Source organism: Lichenostomus cassidix, chromosome W (assembly GCF_008360975.1).
Source record: "Lichenostomus cassidix isolate B80296 chromosome W, HeHo_3.0, whole genome shotgun sequence".
Taxonomy (NCBI): domain Eukaryota; kingdom Metazoa; phylum Chordata; class Aves; order Passeriformes; family Meliphagidae; genus Lichenostomus; species Lichenostomus cassidix.
In genome coordinates, this window is record NC_139510.1 from 14,569,004 (window position 1) to 14,582,443 (window position 13,440).

The 13,440-nt window shown below is 45.0% G+C and overlaps 1 pseudogene; it reads left to right on the forward strand.

The window, feature by feature from the left end:
* The first annotated feature begins 601 nt into the window (after nucleotides 1-601).
* Nucleotides 602-3,423, forward strand: LOC146425558 (uncharacterized; annotated as a pseudogene).
* Nucleotides 3,424-13,440: the final 10,017 nt, after the last annotated feature.

Genomic DNA, 13,440 nt, shown 5'->3' on the forward strand with positions numbered 1-13,440 from the left:
ATCACGCATCTGCTTATGAGCGGACCGTGACATAAATTGGTGTCACGGACAGGATCCTGATAGAGGCTGAGGGACAAAACCCCTCAAAACTCATTTTTGAGGACTCTATTGGGATTCCGGCTATCAGGACTTAGAGTGCAAAAAGAAGGGGAGTTAAATTTTTGTTTTAGTGACACCTGAGAAAGGGTAAGAGTGGCCATTGGCAAGTATCTAACTTTCTCAAGTAGATTTGAGCTGGTTTTTCTTGTTGTTTTTGAAGTTGTTTTGTTTTAGGATTAAGAATTTGTTTCTCAAGTGAATTTTGAGCTGTTGTTGCATTGTTTTTGGAGTTGTTTTGTTTCAGGATAGATTTTGAGCTGTTTTTTGTTGTTATATTGTTTTAAGGTTGTCTGGTTTCTGAATCAGGATAGAGAGAAATGTTTCTCAAGTGGATTTGAGTTGTTTTTGTTGTTGGTTTTGTTGTTGGTTTTATTTCTGAGTCAGTATAAGGAAAAAGATGCCTGGCAAAGAGGAGAAGAGAGATTCTCAGTTGGTGGATGATAAAGATGTATTATTTACATTTTTGGCTAAATATGGTGCTCGACCCTCTCCTTTTGGGGAAGATTGGGCTCGAGAGAATTGGAAAAATATGCAGAGTATAGTAGATCGGATTTCTCTGCTACAGAATGAGGCTAAGGTTAAGTTTTTACTACCAGGAAAAAGCAAGACAATAGTCTGTTCTGTTTTGGGTGCCAGCTTGATCGCAGCCATTGAAGACCATCATAGGCAGCGTAGTAATGAAGAAAAAATCATAGAATCCTTAGAAAACCTGGTGCGCTGTCACCAAACAACAATTTCCACACTGGAAAAGGAATTAGAGCGCAAGGAAGAAGAAAACCATTTATTAAGGGTTGCTCTTGAAGTAAATCACACTAATCCACAGAACACTAGTTCACAGACTATAGTATCATCGGGATCAATTAACCTGATGTATCCACAGAAGGAATTGGAACAGATGAAAAAATTTGATGAAAATCCCCCTTATTTAAGACCCTTATTCAAAACTGAATTTTCTTACCCTAATGATGAAGATACAGACCCCCACATAAGCATCAAGGAAATGCCCTATTCTGCCACTAAACTAGCCAAGTTAAAAAGGGAATATGGGCATCTTATCAAAGAATCTGAAACAGAATATGTGTTTTTAACTGGGGGTGACCAAGTACAATTGAGTGCAAAGGAGGCTGAGGGTTACTGGGGCCACGGAGTTTTCTTAACAACAGGTGATCACCGAGCCCCATGGTCTCCAACTCAGCATGCTGCTCACTGGGCTGGAGGGTTAAACCCTCTGGACAGGGGAGACCCCTTGGCAATAATAGGCACAGCTGACCAATTACTAGAAAGTGTACACAAAGCTGCTTGCCTACAAATGATACGAGAGAAAACTAATTCTTGGATGTGAATTACCAATGATGTTATCTGTTAACCCTGAAATTATGACTGCCTTAATAAGGGGACTGCCCGAATCACTCAAAACCACAGAGACAAGTCTCCAGAAGACCACAGCATCAATGAGTCCTGTGGAGCGGTTGCAGATTTTTATGTGCAGAGGTGATAATAGCAGAAATACAGGCAGTACCAGTACAGACTCTTACACAAATTCCTCTGACTTTTCAACACCAGCCCCGCCAGGTAACAGACCTCACCCTAGACCTAAAGTCTGGACATGGGGGGAGGTAACACAAGAATTAGTTGATTACAGTAGAAAATACTGTCTGATAAAGCCTCTAGAAGAGAGATCAAGAGGTATCCAACAAGTAGGAGTTAAAAATGCACTGCCCTGCCCCAGCAAAACTATGGATGTTGCCAAGGAACTGTCACAGCCTAAACCCCTTTCTGTCCAACTTGATTGGTGGCGTTTAGGACTTAAAAAAGGAATTCCTAGAGATTTGATGGATGGTTTACCTTTAGAAAAATTGTGCAAACTGGTAACTCAGTGGCGTGTGACAAAACCACCTTCCTCTGTGAAAGAAAGTGCACCCATCGCAGCTGCTGCCCCCCCTTTCGTGGATGGTGCAGACAAGACATCAAAGCAAACCTTTTTTTCCAGAACAGGGAAACTAGGATCTCCATTTCCTAATGGTGGGCAGGGAAATGGAGAATGGATCTATGTTAAGCAGCTCACCAAAACAGAAAAAGGAGATGTGTTAATAACAGCTATCGTGGGATTTTATTCTTGCAGTTTTAAGGATGCTGAAAAAAGGTATACTGCTTGGCAGAAAGGCTTGTTTGTGGTCAGCCTGGCTTTCATTGAAGTCGATGCACAGATTGACCATTTCTGTGATGTGTTTTCTGTAACAGAAGAAGCCTCAAAGAACCTTTCTATCCAAGAAACGGAGAGCCTGGATATCAACCAAGATAAACTTGCCTCACTCATCCGGGTGGCCCCTCCTTTTTCCCAACACCAAACAATAAATGCCTGGTTTATTGTTCCATCATTTTAATTCCTTTTTGCCTGAAAAGGGCAAGGTCTCTATTTTTGTTTTTACAGGAGAACCCCGTGGGACTTTAAGAATTTCTATAGAAGAAATATGAATAAGAATCGAAGACTTAAATCTGAAAATGGCCTACAAAATTTTCATTAGATTGCTCGTACTTTTCTGCATTACGCCTTCTTCCTATAACCAAAATAATAATGAATTGCCTTGATCTCAAGCCTTCATAGCATATTCTAGCTCTTCCAGAAATTATCCCAAAAATAGCCATCCAAATTTGGTTGTAGTCGTAATGCATGATGACAAAATTTACCATTCATCTGATTGGGTCTGGGATAAAAATGAGTGGGTTAGAACCCTACCTGGTATCATTGATGAAAAAATTCAAGTGGAATGCAGAAAAGTGGAACCTGGTTTTCAATACCATTTGTAATTGGAAACACCAGCCAACAACAAATATTATTTAAACCAGAATGGTCTCTCAAAAAGGTTGCTCCCTTTTCTCCTGGAGATGAATGTCGAGAGACCTGACTGGTGGTTTTAGGAACTAGATTGGGGGTTCTAAATAGCATTGATTCGGAGGTATTATTGAATAAATTGGCTACTGCAACTTTTGATCTGACAAAAATGAAACAGCCTTTAAGAAGGCATTTTTCCTACAGAAATCTGAAAAATAATTTGGGATAGTGCTAACAATTTTGAAAAGAACCTCCAATCTTGGTGGAAGTTGGTAAATTTTACCTATAATCATGTTAATAACACTGTTACAGCTTATGTATTAACTATTCACAATGCTTCAGTATCTTTGATTTATCCTGTTTTCACATTAGGCTTGAACCACAATGGAACTATACTCTATCCTTTCGAGCACAGAGCATGGGCCCAAAAGGTGAATGATAAATGGCAAATGATAGACCTGGAATCCTGCATTGTGCGGGAACAACTGTAAAAATAGCACCATCAGAACACGAGATTTTTGTTTAGACACTGACCAAAAGGTTTGCCATTTTGAAGTTCGTCCTGATGTTAACCCTAAAACTGTAATAATCTCTATTGGCAAAGGTTATGTATGCTTAAGAACTGTTTGTAGTAATATCACAGTAAGAAATGTAATAGCTTATACCAGTAATCATACAAATATTTGCAATTTTACTGAAATCACGGGATGTGACTTCTCTTACTCAGCTCCAGTCGCTTCCCACCAAATTCTGAAATCTGATATCACATTGATTCATATTGAGCAAGCTGCATGGCAAAAAGTAATGTAAAAATCTTTCCTATCTTGTTTCCCTTCCTTCCCTTCTCTCCCCTTCCCCCATCCTTAGTGTTACCACCATGTGGCCCCGAAGACAACTCATCCAGAAGACACCTCATCACAAAGAAAGACAACTCACCCAGAAGACAACTCATCATGAAAAAGACAACTGGTCCTGAAGACAAATGTTGAGCCACCGGGTGGTGTAAGGGTCGATCCAAGAATCGAGTTCTGTCTCAATATTTCTCATCAGAAATTACAGGTGCAGGACTCACGCAGAGAATGCTTTGAACTTACCTAAAACTGGTGCGGAGCGAATGCTTCGTGCCCGCCTAAGGTAGTACGGAACGAATGCTTTGTGCCTACCCAGAGCTGATACGGAGTGAATGCTTTGTACCTGCCTAAGGTGGTACAGAACGAAGACTTTGCACCTGCCTGAGTTGATACAGAACAAAGGCCTTGTGCCTGCCAATGCGGGTATGTGACAAAGGCTTTGCACCCGTTGCCCTGACACCCATTGTGAAAAACCCGCCGACCATGCCTCGGACACTCCTCCCTTGACCCTGCCAAATGGAGATTGGCAAATCTCCACAAGAATTAAGGGGGAGCAAAGGTGGGTCGCAAGGAGGGACCAGGTGTATGGACTAGCATAAAAGACAGCTCTGGAGTGGCTGAACTCTGAAGATCTTCCCCATCGAAAGATCACATCGATCTTTGCAGAGGCCAAGGAACGCCGACTGACCAGGACTCCAGGGACGCCGGACGTCTGTGGACCCGTGGTGGTAGCTATAGCCCCCTTTCCTTCCCTTTCCTCCCCATCTTTTCCCAATTCTCTCTTTCTCTCTCTCTCTATCGCAGGCCGCTTTACAGGCCAAATTAATAAAGTTCCCCCTTGGATTGAAATTTAACTCCCTTGATTTGTTGCATTTTGTGTTTTCTTTTCTTTTTGCACTCTGAGATCGTAGCTGGTATGAACCATCACGCGTCTGCTTATGAGTGGACCGTGACAATATCCAAAAATTAGAAGCATTAAAGGACCGTGTAAGATTACTTACCCATTGTAAATAAGAGTTTCCAGACCAGGCTTCACAACTGGTTTGATTGCCCAACATACATAATGCAACTATTAGCTGTACAAGCAACATTATGCTTGATTAAATTTCAATTTTATTCCATCAAGACTCTTTGGGGATACCGTTCAGAAGGTATTAGGGGACTTCTTAACCCTGGTATTGTGGCTAGCACAGGTCTTTCTCGTGAGAACATTCTGCTGTGTTTCATAAACAAAGATAAAGTCTGGATGTTTTTCAAACAGTGTCCCGAGATTTGGACAGTTCAGGCTTGGCCAATTGGGCCTAGGGGGAGGTTTCTGGCTGACCAATCTGGGCGACCTCTGAAAAGTCTATATATATATATGGAAATCAAAATAATAAACGCCTTTTCTTGCTACACTGAGAACTGGAATCCTTTTCTCTGCTAGCGGCTCAACAGCGACATGGTATAATGTATCCAAGTGGGTCTTTCTTTTATGCAGATCACAGTAAAAGTAATCAGTAATACTTGAAAGGGTCCATACCACTTCTCTTGCAATGGATCATCTGAAAAAGACTTCACAAACACCCAATCACTGGGTTCAATATTACGCAACATTTGGGTAGGCGGTTGTGGCTGATTATTAATGACTACTTGGGCATGTTCCTTTAATCTTTGACCCAATTGTTGTAAATACTCCTTTAAATAACCCTGACCTACCAGAGCCACAAAAACTTGTGAATTTTAATGCAACTACAGATGCAATTGGGAGATTACAAACTGAAGTAAACTCTGAAAGGAGTAGTTTTCCAAAACTGCATGGTGTTGGACATGATGATGGCACAAATGGGAGGTGTATGTGCACTAGTTAATTCCAGTTGCTATACCTAAGTGGATCAAAGCGGACAAATATCAACACATATCCATATGATTTGGGAACATACTAAGGTACTACATGAGGTTAGCAAGGACAATACCTCTTGGTCAGTAAATTTATGGGACACCCTCACCTCTTGGTTACCCAATTTTTCCTGGCTCAAACATTTGATACTTGTAATAATAGGTGTTACTGTATTACTGCTTATGCTTTGTATTTTTGGCTATTGCTCTTTAACCTTGTGCCATTGGAACTCAAATGCATATGGACAATGGTGGAAGCATAGACTGAGGCACAGGTTGGAGAAGGGCATGTATTTTCAAGATGTGAAAGGACTGTAAAAGAATTTACTGAGCATCCAGAGACAGAGGGGAATTGTAAGAGGTAAAAGCCATCTCATCTCTGCAAGCGTTAACAAAGGCAGGTCAGGATGACCTCCGAAAAGATAAGAGGGGCCTAGCAGCTGAAGACAGGAACAGAAGCAGTTAGAACTGGGGGAGAAACTGCTGACACAGCAGGAGAGAGACGTCACATGCTCCTCAAGAAAAGGTAAAAAGTGGACTCTGAGAAAGACTGCTAAAAAGACCCCAAGCCTTCCTCAGTGCGACCACCAGAGAGAACTGCAGCTGCACAAAGTTGTGCAACCTGATCCCAGGAATTTATTAGCTTAGACATTCCTTTGTATTAGAATAGGCCTCCCCCTTTATGAATATGTATGTAATCACAGTATAAGAATGGGAAAGCAATGCATCCTGGTGTGCATGATAGGCAGGAAAAGTCCCCCATGCACCTGATGCTGAATAAACAAACGTCTGCTTCAAAGACAAAAAGTCTCTGGAGTTGCTACACTGCGATTTGGGTGATTCAATAAGTCAGACAGCACTGATGTGGATATGGTGGCACCCACTTGGCGGGGACGGGGTGCACCCCCCCTTGCCGCCCCCACTGCCCCCCTACTGGTGGGAGTCGGTGGGGGCCGGCCGCCACTGCCTCTGCCAGCCACCCCGGGGGTGGAGACAGGGGCAGGCTCATCATCGCCCCCCATGACACCAGGGGTGGAGACAGGGGCGGGCTTGCTACTGCCCCAGGCCTCCCTGGAGGTGGTGACAGGGATGGAGATGGAGGCAATCTTACCACTGCCCCCAACTGCTCTGGATGTGGGGATGGGGGAGGCCTGACCACTGCTTTTGCCCCGCTGCACGGTTTGTGCTAGAGCTAAGGGAACACCCCCTGACCGGCGCTTAGCTGATGTAATACCCAGTACCAGTGGAACAGCCCCGATTAAAAGCGAGCAGGGTGGTTCCAATACAAATAGCTCCTCAGATGATGAAACTGAGGACAAAGCTGCTGCAGCCACTGTAGCCAGAAGGAAAAGGGGAAAAGCAGCCCAAGAGGCCATAGAAGCAGCCAGCCCAGTGGCAAAACGAACAAGATGTAAAAAGGAGGAATCAGAAAGGGAAGAGCCTGCCATACAAACACCTTTAAGGCAGGCTATTGGGAATAACAGGGGTAGTTTACATAAAAACACCATTTTCCCTCGTAGAACTGCAGCAGTGGAGAGACTCAGTTGGATGGTATAGACAATCCAGAGAAGGTAGCTATTCTTGTAGATATGGCTATTAAGGCACAAAACCCAGACTGGAGTGATCTGAATGTAATCATAGACACATTATTAGATGAAACAGAAAAAGAGATGGTTAATAAGGCTACTATATCTGCTATAGAGACTAATTACAGCTGGAAATCTTCAAGGGCCAGTTAATGATATTTTCCTTTTAAATGACCCAGGGTGGGACCCTAATGTGGCAGAACAAATGGCAAGGTGAAAACGTTATCAGAATTGGATAGTACTTGGTCTAAAATGTGCCATTCTGAAAGCAGTGAATTGGTCCAAATTATACTCAGTTAGACAAGACACAAATGAAACCCCTACAGACTTCCTTATTCAGCTTAAAGAGGCTGCACAAAAATACGCAAATCTGGACCTCGGGGCACTTGCACAGCAGTCCCATCTAGCTTACTTGTTTATAGGCCAATCTACAGATGACATAAGGAAAAAGCTGCAAAAGATGGATGAGATGCATTGTTGAATGCAGTATATCAAAATAGGGATTCAACAGATAGGGATAGACTCCAGCATTAGAGAAGGGGTGATCAGGGAAAGTCATCTGACATATCGAAAAGAAGTCCTCTTCCTCTAGACAAAGATCAATGTGCTATTTGCAAAAAAAGGGACACTGTAAGAACAAGTGTCCAATGCAGGTGAAAAAGATACCCCCACCTCCTGAATTAGCTGTGAATGGGAACTGACAGGGACCGAAGGGATAATCCACCCCAGCGGAGCCTTCAGTTGTAGTTAAGCTGGGGAAAGATGATGTTGAATTTCTGGTATATACGGGGGCAACATATTCTGTGTTAAATACTTTAAAAGGGAAACTAAGTCAAGAAACTGTAAAGGTGATCAGTGCCACAGGGGTAAGTGAAACAAGGCCTTTTTTCCAAACCTTTAAAATTTAAACTGGGAAAACACTGAGTGCCTCACCAATTCCTCTATATGCCTAACTTTCCAAAGCCATCATTGGGTAGGGATTTATTGCAGAAATTAGAAGTGGAAATCAAATTTTGCAAAAGGGGGGGGTGTGAAAGTTATAATTCCTGAAACTAAATCTGTAGAAGCAGCTGTCATTTTGTCTTGGTTTGAAAGAATGGAGAATATTACCACCTTCCCTCTGAATTATTATAACTTTGAAATTAAGGGACATTCAGGCAAAGATATGGGAAAAGGAATAGCAGTTCTTTACTAGTATGTATAACAAGGCAAATAAACAACAACGGCAGCAACAACAAACAAAACCAGAAACCCAAAAGCAGCCTTCTCTGGGCTGTCACATCCTCCCCTTTGGTGCAGTTACAGTCACAGCCGGCAGGGGTGCTGTGGGGCTCCCGGCTGGGCAAGGCAGGTGCGTTGATTCCTCAGCGGCTGCAGGGGGCACTGTGACCCGAGTCCCGTCGCTTGTCGCCTAACACAGTAATGGCGGGCAGGCTGAAAAGCGAGGTGGGCTGTAGCAGGGACCTCAGAGCAGCAAGCTGGAATGGCAGGGCTGGGTCACCCGGGGTAGCAAGCAAGCAAGAGAGAGCAGAAACTCCGCAGCTGTAGCAGGAGCTGAGGGCATCCCAGCAAGCAGAGAGTGTTGGGTTACAGTGCTGGAAAGACCCAAAGCAGTAGCAGAAAAACAACAGGGGTTGAGCAGGGAATCTCTCCCCTGGATAGCTCACCAACGACGGGCTAGTCCCTGGGTCCAGACTGTGCAGAGGCAGGGCGGCTCCCAGCAGGGGACAGGGTAATCCCTGGTCCCAGTGCAGTACTCACTGGCCCTGGGCTCCCAACATAGCAGAAAGGCAGAGTAAATGAGCCAGCAAGCCCAGTCACAGTGCCGAAGGAGAAAGAAACAAAAATGTGATAAATACACTTTAAAATATTGGCTTTTTTGCAAATATTAAAATTGATGCTATGAGTATAATTTTAATTATTAAAAAAGTAGCCTTGTTATAAATATATAGTAGTTGAATAATAACTAATGCCTTTATTTCTGTTACTAACTAAACTGAGACATAGTGGTGATAGCTGATATGGTTATTTTAGAATACTTGTGGTTAACTTACAATAATTGAACCACCTGCATGGTTGGATAACATCCAAAGAATGGTGTGATGAAGACCCCTGCCACTGACATTTCAACTATCAGCAACTGTCATTGGCAGAGACCATGGAACAGGGCTCAAGCTGGGGGTGATAACACGACTGACCAAAACCACAGCCAAGGGGACAGCGCATGCTCTAAAAAGGCAGACCAGAGAAAGGGCCATGCTAAACAGTTCCTGGAACATGCAAACTACTTTGGGGAAAAGTTTAAATATGTATAATTGTTTATGAATATGTATTAGGCTGCTGTAATTAGGAAAGGTATTTAAAGAGTGTCTCCATGAGTGACAGGCATACTTCTGGCTAAGTGCCAAGCATCCAGCGCTGTTACTTTGCATTATTGTCTTTGTCCCCTATTGTCCTTTATTAAACTTTTCAATTTTACCAGGAGAGCGAAACTTCTTTTTTCACAAAAAGAAACAGGCAAACCTGACGTGCAACAGTATCTCCCCTAGAGAGACCCATGCTGCCTCACTGCCCAAATTGCCCACGTGGTCATTAAAGGGTGGAGTTCCCCTTCTCTCCCCTTCAACTGTGGCAGGAAATCCCAGGCTGGCTCCCATCTATTGTGAGATTCTGGAGCCAGAGGGAGGGGGGAAGGGGGAGGGGGCAGCCCTGTGTATTAGTTTGAAAACAAACCAGTGGGAGATCACAAGTCAAGATTAAAATTTAATAGGAAAAATTAAAAATAAGTGAAATAATGCAATAAAAAGCACTGACAAAGTCAGATACAAACTGACACCCTGATAGAGTAGTTGTATCAGTCTAAATGAAGTAGTTTAGTTGAAGCTGTGATCCTATAGAAGGTCTTGTTTCCACCTGAAGGTCCAGTGGTAGCTCTTGTCCTCTGGGAACCCAGTAGATAGGGCTAACTTAAGCAGTTCCAAGGCCAGGTTATATCCAGGTAGGAATGCTAGGCTCCTCCTTCCTGGGTGGAGCATCTCACAATAGGATAAGTCCATGAGTCATGTGGTGGTTTCTTGATGGCCCATTGTCTGTTATCAGGGGTGAGTCATTAGCAGGTGATTACAGCTAATAGCCCACAGCTGGTGGTAATAGAATACTTAAATGCATCTATATTGTAACCTAGGACATTATCCACCCCTTATTCTATTAACATCTACATCATTGCCTAATTTTTACACACAGTTCTCACTTAAGATTAGGTCTCCTTGTGGTACACACCGGGTTTCCCCATCTGCCTGCATCACCCACCAAGTGTAACCAGGTCCTTGGGCAAAAACGACCCCATGGATGGGTTTGCTTTTGCCTGAGGTGGGACTAATCCAAACAGTCTTTCCTAAAATACCTCTCATGTGTACCATAGGGACTTGATCTCTGTCCACTGTGTGCAAAGGTTCAGACTGGGCAGGACTGGCTCGATTGATGGAGCCTCTTGTGTTGACCATCCAGGTGGCCTTTGCTAAGTTCAGTTCCCAATTTTTGAAGGTCCCCCCACCAAGTGCCTTCAAAGTTGGTAAGTAGTCCATTGCACCGTTCAACTTTCCCAGCAGCTGGTGCATGATAGGGGATATGGTATATCAATTCAATTCCGTGTTCTCTAGCCCAGGTGCTTATGAGACCATTCTTGAAATGGGTTCCATTGTCACATTCGATTCTCTCAGGGGTGCCATGTCTCCACAGGACTTGCTTTTCCAGACCCAAGATGGTGTTCCGGGCAGTAGCATGAGGCACAGGGTAGGTCTCTAACCATCCCGTGGTTGCTTCCACCATGGTCAGCACATAGCGCTTTCCTTGGCGGGTTTGGGGAAGGGTGATGTAGTCAACTTGCCATGCTTCCCAATACCTGTACTTTGTCCATCGTCCATTGTACCACAGAGGCTTCACCAGCTTGGCTTGTTTGATTGCAGTGCAGGTCTCACAGCTGTGGATGACCTGTGAGATGTTGTCCATGGTCAAGTCTACCCCTCGGTCACGAGCCCATCTGTACGTTGCATCTCTCCCTTGATGACCAGAGGCATCACGGGCCCAACAAGCTAGAAATAACTCTCCTTTGTGCTGCCAGTCCAGATCCACCTGTGATACTTTGACCTTGGCAGCTTGGTCTACCTGCTCGTTGTTACGATGTTCTTCATTAGCCCAACTCTTAGGTACATGTGCATCCACGTGTCGAACTTTCACAGTCAGCTTTTCTGCTTGGGCAGCGATGTCCTGCCAAATCTCAGCGGCCCAGATGGGTTTTCCTCTGCGCTGCCAGTTGGCCTTTCTACAGGAATCTAACCATTCCCACAGCGCGTTGGCTACCATCCAGGAATCGGTATAGAGATAGAGCCTTGGCCATTTCTCTCGTTCAGCAATATCCAAAGCCAGCTGGACAGCTTTAAGCTCCGTGACCTGACTTGATTCACCTTGTCCCTTGGTAGCCTGTGCAACTCGTCGTGTGGGGCTCCATACTGCAGCTTTCCATTTCCGATCTGCGCCTACAATTCGGCAGGAACCATCAGTGAAGACGGCGTAACGTCTCTCACTCTCCAGCAGCTCATTATATGGGGGTGCTTCCTCGGCACGTGTTACTTGCTCCTCTGCTTCTTCTGAAGATAATTCAAAAGTCTCACCTTCAGGCCAGTTTGTTATAATTTCCAGAATCCCAGGGCGATTCGGGTTTCCAATACGGGCACGCTGTGTGATAAGGGCAATTCATTTGCTCCACGTGGCATCGGTGGCATGGTGGGTAGAGGGAACCTTTCCCTTGAACATCCACCCCAGCACTGGTAGTCGAGGTGCCAGGAGGAATTGTGCTTCTGTGCCGATCACCTCTGAGGCGGCTTGGACACCTTCATAGGCTGCCAGGATTTCCCTCTCGGTGGGAGTGTAGTTGGCTTCGGACCCTCTGTAACTTTGGCTCCAGAATCTCAGTGGTCAGCCTCGAGTCTCATCAGGCACCTTCTGCCAAAGGCTCCAGGACAGACCATGGCTCCCGGCTGCAGAGTAAAGCACATTCTTTACCTCTGGTCCTGTCCTGACTGGGCCAAGGGCTACCACATGAGCAATCTCCTGTTTCATCTGGGTGAAGACTTGCTGCTGCTCGGGACCCCAGTGGAAATTGTTCTTTTTGCAGTTTACGAGGTAGAGAGGACTACGATCTGGCTGTACTCAGAGATGTGCATTCTCCAAAAGCCTATGGCGCCTAGGAAAGCATGTGTCTCTTTTTGCTGGTTGGTGGAGACATTGCAGTGATTTTATTGATGACTTCGGTAGGAATCTGACGTCGTCCGTCTTGCCACTTCACTCCCAGGAACTGGATCTCTCGGGCAGGTCGCTTGACTTTGCTCTTCTTGATTGCAAAACCAGCTTCCAGGAGAATCCCGATGCTTTTCTCTCCTTTTCCAAATACTTCCATTGCTGTGTCCCCCCACACAATGATGTCATCAATATACTGCAAATGTTCTGGAGCCTCACCCTTTTCCAGAGCAGCCTGGATCAGTCCATGGCAGATGGTGGGACTGTGCTTCCACCCCTGGGGCAGTCGGTTCCACGTGTACTGCACGCCCCACCAGGTGAAAGCAAACTGAGGTCTGCACTCTGCTGCCAGAGGAATGGAGAAAAAGGCATTGGCAATGTTGATGGGCGCATACCACTTTGCTGCTTTGGATTCCAGCTCGTACTGAAGTTCCAGCATGTCCGGTACAGCAGCACTCAGTGGTGGTGTGACTTCATTCAGGCCACGGTAATCCACCGTCAGTCTCCATTCTTCACTGGACTTACGCACCGGCCATATAGGGCTGTTAAAGGGTGAGTGGGCCTTGCTGACCACCCCTTGGCTCTCCAGTTCCCGAATCATCTTATGGATGGGGGCCACAGAGTCTCTGTCTGTGTGGTATTGCCAGTGGTGCACTGTTGCTGTAGCGATTGGTACCCATTGCTCTTCAATTCTCAGTAGTCCTACAGCAGATGGATTGTCTGAGAGACCAGGCAGGGTATTCAGTTGTCTTATGTCTTGTGTCTCTACGGCTGCTATCCCAAAAGCCCAGCGATGTCCCTTTGGGTCTTTGAAATATCCACTCCTGAGATAGTCTATGCAGAGAATGCATGGGGCCTCTGGACCAGTCACAATGGGGTGTTTCTGCCACTTGTTCCC